Source organism: Psammomys obesus, unplaced genomic scaffold, assembly GCF_907164565.1.
Source record: "Psammomys obesus unplaced genomic scaffold, mPsaObe1.curated_primary_1811, whole genome shotgun sequence".
Lineage (NCBI taxonomy): Eukaryota > Metazoa > Chordata > Mammalia > Rodentia > Muridae > Psammomys > Psammomys obesus.
This window is the reverse complement of record NW_026591872.1, coordinates 10,778,193-10,794,309: the sequence shown is the minus strand read 5'-3', so window position 1 is coordinate 10,794,309 and position 16,117 is coordinate 10,778,193. Positions and strand designations below refer to the sequence as shown.

The 16,117-nt window shown below is 41.6% G+C and overlaps 1 pseudogene; it reads left to right on the top strand.

Annotated features, from left to right (window-relative positions):
* Positions 1-12: 12 nt before the first annotated feature.
* The window catches only part of LOC129680523 (melanoma-associated antigen B16-like), a 33,207-nt pseudogene continuing 17,102 nt past the window's right edge, over positions 13-16,117 (top strand).

The window sequence follows — 16,117 nt, the reverse complement described above, 5'->3', positions numbered from 1 at the left end:
CCTAGTAGGAACATGGAAGGCTGTGGTGCTGACAATGATTTGAACTATGAGGGCCTGGTTCAAGAGGTTTCAGAGGAGAAGAATGTTAGTATGTGGCTGAGAGTCTTCTGTAGTACTTTGGTGAAGAATGTGGCTGCATTTTGCCCTTGTCCAAAAAGTCTGCCTGAGGCTGATTTGAAGAGGTTTGGATTAGTGACAATGGCAAAGGATATTTCAAAACAGCCTAGAATTGACTATGTCCTGTGTTTATTAGTACCCAGTTTTATGCAGATCTCTAATGAAAAAGATCAAGCAGGGTAAAAAATGTATAATTTGAGGAGAAAATGAATAATGGGAATTTTAATAGAGCTAAGTCCAAAGGTCAAAATGATAGGATTAAAAAAAAAACCCTAATACTAAATGGAATAAAGTTAGTCGTGACCTCACAGTAAGCCCACATTTAGCTAAGCTTCCAACTAGTGAAAGGGAACTAAAGAGAAGCTTTAGGCCAGGTATGGTGTCTAATGCCTTTAATCTCAGCACTCTGGAGGTAGAGACAAGCAGAAATCTGTGTTGGAAGCCAGCCTAGTCTATAGATCAAGTTGTAGGACAGCTAAACTTAAACAGTAAAGAAACCATTGAAAAGAGTCAGCTGGTATAAATGTTATAGAATGAGGGGAAGTTGTGTTCCAATTTCAGAAAGCAGAAGAATTTAACAGCTTCTGCTATGGGGTTTTGTTTTTACAGTAAAGGATACAACAAAGGGGACGTGGAATCTCTCCACAGCTAACGAATGCTGCTGAGGCCAGGCATGTGTTAGGGTTATCCCTACATGGAGGCTCATAGAAGCCATTGTGTGATGCTGCACAGATAAAGCCTAGATAGCTTTGGAGACCCAAGATGCTAAATATTCCAGAGTCATGGAAAGTTGCCAAGGAAAGCTGTACTCTAGGTGTGGAATCAGTCCAAGATGCAAAAACTTTATTGCAGTCAATAAAGTTGAAAGGAGTGGAAGTTCTGAAGAAGGCTTTTATATCAGACATGAAGATGCAGAGTTTGGAATTTACTCTGCTGGTTTTAGGTTTTGCTTTGGTCCAGTGTTTCCTCAACATGTTCTCTTTCTTCCATTTTAGAATGGTAATGCATACATATCCTGTAGTATTGTCTGTTGGAAGTATGTGATCAATTTTTCACTTTGATTTTACAGATATCAGTTAAGAGATTGCCATGGATTCTTGAGGGGCGGGGCAAGATGGCGGCGCCTGGACAACTCTCATTCTGACCAGTAGCACTGCAGGATCGGCACAGTGACCAGCAATCAGAACTCGCAGCCATAACCACAAGTGATTGTGTTTCCCAGGTGAGAGGATACCCCACGGTGGGATATTCAATCAGCTTTAACTCATCCAACTAAAATGCGGAAGAGATCCCGGTTCCACCAGGCAATGGTCGCCAGCCCAGAGCCACAAGGCAGCGTGATCTGGTCACTGTCCTAGACTGAACTATGGGCCCACAACATCACAGACTGGATTTTCCAGTCAAGAGATAACCCCACGGAGCAGGAAACGATTGGGACTGACCTTAAGTTCCCCAGACATCCCCTGGAAAAGACTCAGGTTCCACTGGCACCCCAGGAGCCAGCCCAGAGCCAGAGCCAGGGACCCAGACGCCTGCACAGAGCCTTGCTTGCACGCCTGATTCGCTGCCTCAGCTAGAACTGAGGGCCCCATGGCACCAGAGACTGAGTTTCACTGTTAGGTGCAAACCCACAGGGAGGGAAACGGCTGGTATGATCTCAGAGCACTCAGCTGACACCCCTACCCCAAAAAGGTCTCGGAAAAATTACCCAGTTTAGGCAGACGCCCAGGCTCCCAAAGGTCAGAAAGGCGGAGCCACGGGCAGGTGTCTGTGCTGTGGGTTCTACTCGCCACCTCAGACAGAACGGCAGTCCCCAAAGCAAAGACTGGGTGTCCCTGGCAGGAGGAAACCCCACAGCAGAGGGTATCATCAGGTCTATCGCTCAGGACACCCAGCACCAAAAGACTTTCTGGATTCACACAGACTCTAAGCACTAGTTTTCTAATGCAGGCAGGAACGCTGTGCTCAGCCGCCATTATTGAGTACCCCTAGGGTACTGGGGCATACAGCTGCATCCTCAGACCTACAAAAGCCAGAGAGCCATTAGAGCAGTCCTCAGATAATGTGCCAAGGATCAACCAGTTATCCCTAGCTAGACTAACAAAACTGTGGAAATCTCTGGTCTTTCAAGAGGGCTGCAACCACAGTGTCCAGACCAGAGCAGTGCCCGCAGCTGCCATCCCAGACAGGGACACACAGCTTCTGGTCCAGAGCGAGGCACCCAGCCTTCAGACCAGAGTAGAGCCCTCATTTACCAGACTCCAGACCAGAGCGGGGCCCCCAGGTGCCAACTCAACCTAGGTGCATATTCTCCTGGCCCAGAGCAGAGCATTCAGCCTCTGGCCCAGAGACTTGCTGGGCATTCCTCTCATTTTCCTTGACAGAACTGTGTGCCACAAAATAACAGAATGTGTTTCCCTGTTGTGAGAAAACCCCACAGCTAGGGAATCAGCAGGTTCTACAAGAGGAGTGTACCTGGAAAACTATAACAACAGTAGCAGCTCACTAAATTTATAACGAGAAACCCAGCATATTAAGAACTTCTATGGGTAAGAGGAGAGCGCCCCCTGCCGCCACCCAAAAAGCAGAGGAGGAATCCTTCAGGAAAAATCATCTTCCTGCCAAGGAGATTCTCCCTACCTCAGGACTGCAGGAAGAACAGAAACTAACAGCTAACACCTAAAAGAGCATAATGGGTAGAGGCCAGCATAAAAGCTCAACCAACAAAAGATAGAGCAATATGGCATCTGAAAAACCCAGCCATCCAAGGGCGAACAGCCCTGGACAATGCAGCATAATAGAAAATCAAGAAGATGACCTTACATCTATGGTGAAGAAGAGGATAATAGAGGAAACATATAAAATACGTAAGAATTAGAGGAAGATAAAACCAAACAGATAATGGAGGATAATCCATACAGAAATTGAGGAAGTTAAAGACAAGCAGATTATGGCCATCCGTGAAGAAATACGGGAAGATGCAGCCAAACAGTTTTCGGCCTTCAGAGAAGAAATATTTAAAACACTGAAAGAAATGAAAGAAACAGAGTTGAAGGAACTAAAAGAAAAAGAAGAAAATACAATCAGACAGGTGAAGGAAGAAAACAAAACAACTCAAGACCTGAAGATAGAACGGGAAAAATTAAAGAAAACACAAATGGAGGAAATAATGGAGAGGAAGAATTTAGGGAAGAAAACAGAAACTACAGAGGTAAGCATAACCAACAGATTAAAAGAGATGGAAGAAAGAATCTCAGGTGTAGAAGATACAATGGAAGAAATCGATGTATCTGTCAAAGAAAATGTTAAATCCTAAAAATTCCTGACACAGACCATCCAAGAAATCCAAGACAATAAGAAAAGACAAAGCCTAAGAATAATAGGTATAGAGGAAAAAGAAGACTCCCTTCTCTAAGGCCCAGAAAATATTTTCAACAAAATCATTGAAGAAAATTTCCCCAAATTAAAGGAGAGGCAAATAAGAATACAGGAGGACTACAGAACACACAACAAATTTGACCAGAAAAGAAAATCCTCCCTCCACATATTAATCAAAACAGCAAGTATACAGAACAACAACAACAACAACAACAACAACAAATACTAAAAGCTGCAAGGGAAAAAGGCCAAGTAACATATAATGGCAAACACATTAGAATCACACCTGACTTTTCAACAGAGACTATGAAAGCCAGAAGGGCCTGGACAGATATTATGCAGAACCTAAGAGAACATAGATGTCAGCCCAGGCTACTATATCCTGCAAAACTCTCAGTCCTCATAGATGGAGAAAACAAGATATTCAATGACAAAAACAAATTTCAACAATACCTACACACAAATCCAGCATTACAGAATACACTGGATGGGAAAATACAACCCAAGAAAATTAGCTTCCTTTAAGAAAACAAAGGAAATAATTAACCTTACTACAGTAAAACAAAAAGAAACCAAGCACACAACTTTATGACCACAGCCAACAACAAAATCAAAGGATCTACCAGTCACTGGTCATTAATCTTTCTCAACATCAATGGACTCAACTCTCCAGTAAAATGACACAGATTAACAGAATGGATATGTAAACAAATCCCAGCAATCTGTTTCATACAAGAAACACACCTAAGGCAGAAAGATATATATTACCTGAGGGTAAAAGTTTGGAAGAAAACTTTCCAAGCAAATAGACCCAAGAAACAAGCAGAAGTAGCCATTCTAATATCTGATAAAATAGACTTTCAACCAAAATTAATAAAAAGAGAAGGGGAAGGACACTTCATACTCATCAAGGGAAAATTCCACCAGGAAGACATCACAATCCTGAACATCTATGTCCCAAATACAAGGGCACCCATATTTGTAAAAGAAACATTGATAAAAGTTAAACCCCATATAGATCCCCAAACATTAATAGTGGGAGACTTCATCACCCCACTCTCAACAAAGGACAGGTCAACAAACAGAAATTAAACAAAGAAACAATGTCTCTAACAGAGGTCCTAAATCAAATAGACCTAACAGACATTTACAGAACTTTACATCCAAACACAAAAGTATTTACCTTCTTCTCAGCACCTCATGGAACCTTCTCCAAAATAGACAATATAGTTGGTCACAAAGTGAGCCTAAACAGATACAAGAAGACTGAAATAATCTGTTGTATGCTATGTAATCGCCATGGATTAAACTGGTCCTCAACAACAACAGAAATAGCAAAAAGCCTACACACACATGGAAACTGAACAAATTGCTTCTAAATGACAGCTGGGTCAGGGAAGAAATAAAGAATGAAATTAAAGTTTTCCTAGAACACAATGAAAATGAAGACACAACATACCCAAACATGTGGGACAGAATGAAAACAGTGCTAAGAGGAAAGTTCATAGCACTAAGTGCCTTCAAGAAGAAATCATAGACAGCTCATTCAAGCAACTTAATGGCTCACTTAAGAACCCTAGAAAAAGAAGAAGCAGACACACCAAAAAGGAGTAGATGGCTGGAAATAATCAAACACAGGGCTGAAATCCATCAATTAGAATCAAATAAAACAACTCAAAGAATCATTGAAACCAAAAGGTGGTTCTTTGAGAAAATCAACAGAATTGACAAACCTTTAGCCAAGCTAAGGAAAAGGAAGAAAGAGACACCACCCAAATCAACAAAATCAGAAATGAAAAGAGGGACATAACTATAGACACTGAGGAAATCCAAACAATCATTAGGACTTACTTCAAAAGTCTATATGAAAATATTTGAAAATCTAAATGAAATGGACAATTTTCTTGATTGATTTGACTTACCAAGTTGAATCAGTACCAGGTAAATCAATTAAATAATCCTATATCCCCCAAATAAATAGAAGTGGTCATCAAAATTCTCCCATCCAAAAAAAAGCCAACTACCAGATGGCTTCAGCACAGAATTCTACAAGACCTTCAAAGAAGAGCTAACTCCAAATCTCTTCAAACTATTCCACAAAATAGAAACAGAAGGAATATTACCAAACTCATTCTATGAAGCCACAGTCACCTTGGTACCTAAACCTCACAAAGACTCAACAAGAAAGAGAATTTCAGGCCAATCTCCCTTATGAACATTGATGCAAAAATACTTAACAAAATACTTGCAAACCGAATACAAGAACACATCAAAGATATTATGCACTATGACCAAGTAGGCTTCATCCCAGGTATGCAGGGGTGGTGCAGTATACAAAAATCCATCAATGTGATCCACCATATTACCAAAATGAAAGGAAAAAAAAAACAAATGATAATCTCCCTAGATGCTGAAAAAGCATTTGACAAAATCCAACATCCATTCATGTTTAAAGTACTGGAGAGATCAGGGATACAAGGCACATATGTAAACATAGTAAAGGCGGTATGCAGCAAGACTATAGCCAACATCAAACTGAATGGAGAGAAACTTAAAGCAATCCCACTGAAATCAGGGACAAGACAAGGCTGCCCACTCTCTCATATCTCTTCAACATAGTTCTGGAAGTCCTTGTTAGAGCAATAAGAGAGTTGAAGGAGATCAAGGGGATACAGATGGGAAAGGAAGAAGTCAAATTATCACTATTTGCAGATGATATGATAGTATATATGAGTGACCCCAAAAACTCTACCAGGGAACTCCTACAGCTGATAAACACCTTCAGCAAATTGGCCGGATACAAATTTAACTCAAAAAAAATCAGTAGCACTCCTGTATACAAAAGACAAAATGCTGAGAAAGAAATTAGAGAAACAACACCATTCACAATAGCCACAAATGACATAAAGTACCTTGGTGTAACCCTAACCAAGCAAGTCAAAGACTTGTATCAAAAAAATTCAAGTCTCTGAAGAAAGAATTAGAAGAAGATATGAGAAGATGGAAAGATCTCCCATGCTCATGGCTTAGGCAGGATTAACATAGGAAAAATGGCCATCTTACCAAAAGCAATCTACAGATTTAATGCAATTCCCATCAAATTGCCAACACAATTCTTTACAGAACTGGAAAGAAAAATTCTCAACTTCGTATGGAATAACAAGAAACCGAGAATTGCTAAAACAATCCTCTACAATAAAAGATCTTCTGGAGGTATCTCCATCCCTGATCTCAAGCAGTACTATAAAACAACAGTTATAAAAACTGCATGGTACTGGCATAGAAACAGAATGGTGGATCAATGGAATCGAACAGAAAACCCAGAAATAAACCCACACACTTATGGACAGCTGATTTTTTGCAAAGATGCCAAAACCATACAATGGAAAAAAGATAGCATCTTCAACAAATGGTTCTGGTCCAACTGGATGTCTACATGTAGAAAAATGAAAATAGATCCATAATTACCACCCTGCACAAAACTGAAGTCCAAGTGGATCAAAGACCTCAACATAAAACCAAACACATTAAATCGGCTAGAAAAAAAAGTGGGGAATATCCTAGAACTCATTGGTACAGGAGAAAACTTCCTGAACAAAACACCAACAGCCCAGGCTCTAAGAGCAACAATCAATAAATGGGACCTCATGAGATTGAAAAGCTTCTGTAAAGCAAAGGACACAGTCATCAAAACAAAGCAACTGCCTACAGATTGGAAAAGAATCATCACCAACCCTTTATCTGACAGAGGACTCATATCCAGTATATATAAAGAACTAAAGAAGTTGAAAAGCAGCAAACCAAGTAATCCACTTAAAAAAATGGGGAACAGAGCTAAAAAGAGAATTCTCTGTAGAGGAATATCAAATGGCAGAGAAGCACTTAAAAAAATGCTCAACCTCATTAGCCACTAGGGAAATGCAAATCAAAACAACCCTGAGATTTCACCTTACACCCATCAGAATGGCCAAGATCAAAAACTCAAAGGACAACATATGCTGGAGAGGTTGTGGAGAAAGGGGAACCATTCTCCACTGCTGGTGGTTATGTAAACTTGTACAACCACTCTGGAAATCAATCTGGCACTTTCTCAGACAACTAGGAATAGTGCTTCCACAAGATCCAGCCATACCACTCTTAGGCATATACCCAAAAGGGGCTCAAGTACACAAAAAGGACATTTGCTCAACCATGTTTGTAGCAGCTTTATTTGTAACAGCCAGAAGCTGGAAACAGCCCAGATGCCCCTCAACTGAAGAATGGATGCAGAAACTGTGGTACATCTATACAATGGATTATTACTCAGCAATGAAAAATAAGGAAATCATGAAATTTGCAGGTAAATGGTGGGACCTGGAAAGGATCATCCTGAGTGAGTTGTCCCAGAAGCAAAAAGACACGCATGGTATATACTCACTCATATAAACATACAACATAGAATACACTCACTAAAATCTGTACATCTAAACAAACTAAGCAAAAGAAAGGACCCTAACTAAAATGTTCAATCCCCATGCTGAAAGGCAAAGAGGATGGACATCAGAAGAAAAAGAAAATAGGAAACAACATCAGAACCTGCTACAAAGGGCTTCTGAAGGCCAGAAGAAAATAAGAAACAACCTTGGAACCTGCCACAGAGGGCCTCTGAAAGCCTCTGCAGTATAGACTGTCAAAGCAGATGCTGAGCCTGATGGACAACTGATGGGCAGAGTAAATGAAATTTTATGTAAGAAGTGGGAAATAGTAAGAGCTGGCAGGGACAGGAACTCCACAAGGAGAGCAACCGAACAAGATAATTTGAACACAGGGTACTTCCCAGAGACTCATACTCCAACCAAGGACTATTCTTGGTGATAACCTAGAACCCCTGCACAGATGTAGCCCATGGCAGTTCAGTGTCCAAGTGGGTTACATAGTAATGGAAAGAGGGACTGCCTCTGACATAATCTGATTGGCCAGCTCATTGCTCACCTCCCCCTGAGGGGGGAGCAGCCTTACCAGGCCACAGTAGAGGACAATGCCGCCATTTTTGATGAGAACTGATAGACTAAGATCAGAAAGGAGAGGAGAACCTCCCCTATCAGTGGAGTTGGGGAAGGGCATGCATGCAGAAAGGGGAGGGAGGGTGGTATCGGCAGGGGAGGAGGGAGGGGCTTATGGGGGGATACAAAATGAATAAAGTGTAATTAATAAAAAATTAAAAAAAGAGATTCCTAGTCCTCCTGATAATTTTCATCATCTGTACTTCCAATACCGAAAGCTGAAATGGTTAAGGTGTTAATCAACTCCATGGAAAAGAAAGAGTTGTTTTAATAATTAACAGTGAAAAATTAAGGTAAAGGGATAGGTCGCAAGATTATAATATTTTAAAAATACTATGATTACTGAGGGGTGGCCTATTCATTTGGTGCTTGCACATGATAATAAGGATAGATATTATATAATATTATCTTTTTATGTTACAAATATCCAAAGATCAGAGTCACCTTAAATCATTGTGATGGTACCAACATGCACACACACACACATACATACCACAGAGAGAAAAAATAGGTAAGAATATATTATCTCACATTTGTATAAATAAAAGTTGCTTTAATAGTTGGGGCAGAAATGCCAGTGTTTCATCCTTAAACAGCTGTGAGTATGTAAGTGTACAGACCCTCTGAGGGTTTGTATTATATATAATTCAGTCTGTGTGCCTACTGGATAACAATATAGTTAGTTTTTAAAATGTAGTATGAAATCCATAATGACTGAGTGCAAGAGAGCTCACAGTTTTCTCTTTTTATCAATTTTTCAGTGAACTCTCCATCTTGGTAATGCAGAACAAATGAACGATGTGCTCTTGAAACAGATGAGCTACAACAAGACAAATCCTGTAGATCAGAATTGATGTTCTGAGAAGCCATTTTTGATATTCAGTGGTGATTTTTCATATTGACAACTGGGCAAAGAGGGAGCACAATGCCTGGACAGAAAAAAAAGTGCTTTCTATCTGTATCTTACCACTATTGTCACTTAAATGCTCTATATATCACACCAACTTGTTACTGGCCCATGACATCTAAAGCAAAGAAGGTGTCATGAAAATAATTTATAGCCTATTGTGTAGATGATGAAATGGCTGATTTAGATGCTCATACCAAGTTGTAGATTGAACCAGGGGCTTTCAAAGCAAAGGTTTCTATTCACTCACCACCAATATAGGCCAATATTTATCAGTTAGTTAGGGAGACTTCATGTTCTCTTCCTAAAACAAATAAAAAAGAAATCTTGGTTAGTTTAATGCACTGTGACTATATTTGTAATTTTCTCTGACATTTTATACTAAATCTAAATATTCAAAGAAAAACACATCATACAGTTGATATGTTTTAGCATTTTTTTAAGGTGGAAAGCCTCTCAGAGTACGACCTTTATTTTAATAAAGAAAACAAAACAAACAAACCCATGAGAACTGCCTAACTGTTGTCTCCCCTTGTCCACTCCAAAATATACAAAAGGCAGGATTACCCAAGGAGAGTTCAAATAGAGATAAATGATGAGTCTCTTTTATGGTAAAAGATCAGACAACTGAGCTATCCCCATCACTATTCTAACCTTTAATGATCCATAGTTGTACTATACATATATTTTTCAAAATTCTTCAACTCTTTGTTTTTAATGCCCACCATGTTCATTCCCTGTTGTATAAACAGCAACAAAACAACTGTGTATTGTAGAGACTCAACAAGTTAGCTTTATGTACAGCAGGGATATGAAATCAGATATTTGATGGTTTACCCCTGGGACTCTATTTATGCATCAGTCTAAAGACACAGACATCTGTCATTTAGCTGTGATTTCCATCTGTGTGGACAGCTGAATCCTATAGTCTAAATCTCAGTTATCCTCTGTGCTTACCAAGTCAAATGAGGTTAGTCATGATTTATGAAGCATATAGACTAGTTCTCAGTTCATCGGATAGATTGAAGTTTGCAAGAGTTGACAAAAAAAGAAGACAGAAGTGGCATTATTTAAAAAAATGGAACTCATTATATTCTGTGAAATGAACAAGATTCAGAAAGATAAAAGTCACATGTTTTCATTATATTTAAAATTTAGATTTAAACAAAACATAAGGCAGGGAGTATTTGGAAAAAGGAGGAGGAATGAGAACTAGGTGTGATTGGGCAAGAATAGGTTAATAAGAAGGTGAATATGACTAAAATATGTTATATCACTGAACAAAAATGCAGTATTAAATACCATTACTCTATATAATGGATATCTGTTCATCTTAATAAAAAGGAGACGGAATGATTATTACATGAGTTTGAGGTAGATATTTGTATCTTTGGGCATTCATTATCAACCTAACAGAATTATACTCGACAGATGAGCCTAAAGGCAAGCCATTGAGGGATTGTTTTGATTATTTTAATTGAAGTGAAAGTAAATCCCACCCCACTGTAGATAGCAACATTCTATGACTTGGATCCTGCAGTGTATATAATAGAGAAAGAACATATCAACACCAAACATTCATTGTTCTCTAAGTTCCAACTGTAAGTATGATGTGATGATCTGCTTCATTCCCCTCCCATCTTGTCTTTCCTTTCATGATGTACTGCACTTTGAACTCTGAGCTAAAATAAATCCATTTCCCTTAAATTGATTTTGTCAAAATATTTGTCATAGTAACAGGAAAGTGACTAGGATATTGACAGAGACAAAGGACAACCAGATAGTAAGTTGTGAAGAGCAAAACTAAAGACAACATTTAAATCTTAGATGGAGAGTTGGATAGGAAAAAAAAGAATTCCTGGGATGGAGAGATGGTTCAGTGTTTGAGAGTAGCTATTGCACTTGTAAAGAATTAAAGTTCAGTTCCCAGCATCTATACCAAGCAGCACACAACTGACTGAAATTTAAGCACAGTGGTTTGAGTGAGAATGACCCCATAGGTTCATATATTGGAATAGCTGTTTCTCAGTTTGTGGGATTGTTTGGGAAAGATTAGAAGGTGTGAACTTGGAGGGGGTGTGTCACTAGGGATGAGATTAGAGGATTCAAAAGCCAAGTGCATTTCCTATTAGCTCTGTCTGCCTCATGTTTACCAGTACCAATTCAAACACTCAGCTACTATTCTATCCTGATTCCAGCCTGCCTGCTGTCATACTCTCTTCCATAATGGTCATAGACACTAAACCTCTGGAATTGGAAGCAAGCCCCCAATAAGTTTCTTTCTTCTATAAGTTACTATGGTCATGGTGATTATTCACAGCAATGGAAGAGTAACTAACACAAGCTCCAGGATATTTAAGATCTTTTTGGAGCCTTCCCTTGGCACTGTGCTTACATGTGCACACATGTTATCCAGATACAAACACTTGGTTCAAACATATACATACAATTTAAATTTAAAATATAGTAGGTGGTCCCTGACCTACACCACTTCCAGGGACCCACACTGATGTGTGACCCCTGAGACCACCACAGATCAGGGAGCAACAGTTCCTTCGTCTGCAACTTTTAATGGGACCCACTCTGATTGCTGCCCCCTAGACAAGCAGGGAACAGGGAGAAGCAGGTAAGAAACCCTCCACCATATACTAGACTCCCACAGCCTGCCAGCAATAGTACCCAGGTCTGCCTGGGGCCTTCTGTGCTCCCCTTCCTCTGTGCACTCTACACTGTACTTACCCGCCCGCGAAATTTGCCAGGACACACACTGATCTGCGGCTCCTCACACCAGCACATATCAGGAAGTGTGTGGCATTTACTGGGACCTACCCTGACCTATTTCCCCAAGAACAACAAGAATCATGGGGCAGCAGTTCCCCACCCTGTGCTATTCCACAAGAACTACAATGAACTGAAGCACCTGAGACCAGGAGGTATCAGGGAGCATCAGAAAAAAACAGAGGACTGATGCCATCTGGGATCATGAGCACCACCTACAACCCCAGAAAGCTGTTATCCTCAAAGACCACTAGGCTATCTAACAACAGAATCAACCAAATGGCTGGCTGTCAGCACAATAACACCAGCAACAAAACCCAAGGCCATATGATACCACCAAACCTCAGCTATAATACAACATCAAACATTGTGGATCCTATCACACCAGAAGCATAAGAAAACAATCTGAAATCTGAGGTTATAAAAATGATAGCACCCTTAAAAGAAGAAAATAAAGAAAAGACAGCCCACAGACTTGGTAAAGTTCACCAAACATATGTCTGACATAGGACTAATATCCAGAATATGTAAGAAACTCAATAAGTTAAACACCAACAAACCAAGTAATCCAATTAGAAGTGGGATACAGAGCTAAACCGAGAATTCCCAACAGAGGAATATTGAATGGTAGAGACACTTAAAGAAATGCTCAACATTCTTTGTCAATAAGGAAATGCAAACCAAATGACTCTGATATTCCAATTTTACAACAATCTGGTTAGCTTCTGAATTACTTTTCCTCCTTGATTCACAAATTTCTCTACTTAAATCAGTTCATGTCTCCATTCCTCCACTGAAGGGCATCTGGGCTGTTTCCAGCTTCTGACTATTACAAATAAAGCTGCTACGAACATGGTTGAGCAAATGTCCTTATTGTGTACTTGAGCCTCTTTTGGGTATATGCCTAGAAGTGGTATAGCTGGATTTTGAGGAAATGCTATTCCTAGTTGTCTGAGGAAGGGCCAGATTGCTTTCCAGAGTGGTTGTACAAGTTTACATTCCCACCAGCAGTGAAGGAGGGTTCCTGTTTCTCCACAACCTCTCCAACATGTGTTGTCACTTGAGTTTTTGATCTTGGCCATTCTGGTGTGTGTAAGGTGAAATCTTAGGGTCGTTTTGATTTTCATTTCCCTTGTGGTACATCTACACAATGGAATATTACTCAGCAATAAAAAACAGGGAAATCATGAAATTTGCAGATAAGTGGTGGGATCTGGAAAAGATCATCCTGAGTGAACTATCCCAGAAGCAGAAAGACATACACGGTATATATACACTCATATAGACATAATGTAGGGTAGAGTTACTAATATCTGTACACCTAAAAAACTAATCAAGAGGGAGGACTCTTGATAAAATGCTCGATTCTTATCCAGAAAGGCAAAGAGGATAGACATCAGAAGAAGGAGAAAAGAGGGAACAAGTCAGGAGCCTGATACAGAGGACCTCTGAAAGGCTCTGCCCTACAGATTATCAATGCAGATGCTGAGACTTATAGCCAACCTTTAAAGGGGCAGAGTGCAGGGAATCATAGGAAAAAAGTGGGAAACAGTAAGATCTGGAGAAGACAGGAACTCCACAAGGAGAACTACAGAACCAAAAATTCTGAGCACAGGGATCTTTCTTGAGACTGAAACTCCAACCAAGGACTATGCATGGAGATAACCTAAGACCCCTGCACAGATGTAGCCCATGGCAGTTCAGTATCCAAGTTGGTTCCATTGTAATAGGAACAGGGACTGTCTCTGACATGAACTGATTGGCCTTCTCTTTAATTACCTCCCCCTGAGGGGGAAGCAGAATTACCAGGCCACAGAAGAAGACAATGCAACCACTCCTGATGAGACCTAATTGACTGGGATCAGAAGGAAAGAAAAGAAGACCTCCCCTATCAGTGGACTTGGGGAGGGGCATGCATGCAGAGGGTGGAGGAAGGAAGGGATTGGGACAGGAGGAGGGGGGAGCCACAGGTGGGGATACAAAGTGAATAAAGTGTAATTAATAAAGAATTTTAAAAAAATCAGTTCATGGGGAGGGCCAAGATGGCGGTTCCGGGAGAACACTGTGTCTGAGAAGAGGGACAACACACTCCGTACAGCGACCAGGAGACTGAACTCTGGGCCCTAAAACAACAGCTATTGTGTTTCCCAGGTGAGAGGAGGCTCCCACGGCATGGGAATCGGTAGGGTCCACTCTCGGCTGCCCAGCCAGAACCCGGAAGAGAACCCGGCTAATGCAGGCTTTGGGTCTCCGGGCTGGTGCCACAAGCCTGCTTGTCCTGATCACTTTCCCAGGCTGATCAGTGGGCACAAGGGTGCATGAGACTGAGAGTCCCAGTTGCAAAAAAACCCCACGGGGAAGGAAAGTTGCAAGACTGATCACTAGTCACCCAGTCTTTCCCTGAAAGGTCTCCCTGACCTAGGGTACCTGCCACTATTACAACTGATCTCCTGCTGTGCACGGAGAGCAGCTGCACACCCAGCTCAAAATCCCTACTCCCTCTTGGGAGGAGGCAAAAGGCGGCCAGCAGAATCTGCCACAGACCACATTGTCTGTACCCAAACCCGAGATCGGGGCTGAGAAAACCCAATCCTTTCGGGCACTCCCCCAAACGCCTCCATAACCCTGCCGCAGTGGAGCAGAAGGAGAAAGAGGTGCACAGCGGCTTCACAGTGCCGGAACTCCAGTGCTGCCAGCTGCTCTTAGCAAACAAACTACAGCTCGGGATCTGGGACTGCGGTCATTCTACATGTCCTGAGATTCTCCTGGGTCCAGCGTAATAAGGTCTAGCAGCAGGTTCTATCACCTGCGCCCCCCCCCCCGTCGACCCCTGGCAGAGAAATGCCAGCTCAGGATCCTACTGAGAAGCCCCAACCCCTGCTGGCACTCCCCTGAGAGCACCTCCATAAGCTTGCCCTAACATAGGGGAAGGTCAGAGGGGAATGACAGAGAGGCAGCCTGCCAAGGACACAACACCCTCTCTCCAGGTCACCAAGCGGCCCCTAGCAGAGAAACCCAAGTTCTGGATCTGAGGACACTCAACCCTACCTGGTACTCTCTCAGGATCAGCAAACATAGATTCTACCGCCAGGCTGATTCTGGCAGAGAGATCTGGGCCTGGGATCTGGGATTGAGTACACTCAACCTAACTCTTTCCCACGCCACCCAGGGACCAGTCAACATAACCCCTCCTGGAAGAGGGAAAGGACAAAGAGGCAGCACACAGGAAAGGTGGACACTGAGTCTTTCGGCCACATTGTCACAGAGCTGACTGTTAGCCTGCCCATGCACTTCTGCAGCAGGAACAAATCAGAGAGTAGTGAGCAAGGGGAAATCCTGTGCATTCCAACTGGTCCTGCAAGAGAGTGAGTGAGCCTTCTAGGGAGAGATTGCCCCAGACCCAGGGCCTTTCCACAGAAGCAACCAGACAAGATCCCTGACACCCACACCACTAGTGTGGGCAACATAGGAATTCTTGGGATAGCGACCCCAACATTGAAGCCTCTGCCTTGCAGGTCCACCAGTGTAATCCAGGCAAACAATCCCTGGATCTCAGTCAGAACTGTGTAATAGTGGCTGGCAGGCCACTGCAATAGTCAGAGAATCCACGCATGCACACTGCTCCCGCTAAAAGCACACACGAATAGCACTAGAGTCACATTCCTTACTTAGGCAAAACTGAAACCACAGTGCACACTCCCAAACCAATGAACCACTCTCATCTTCCTGAAAAAAAAAAAAAAACAGTCCAGAAAACAGAAAGAGAGGATCATAGCCCGAACTACAATCTCGAGGAACAAACAGTGAGGATTATAAATAACCAGATGGCTAGAGGTAGACATTAGAATACTCCCAACAAAAATCTGGACATAATGATCTCACCACCAACCCCACA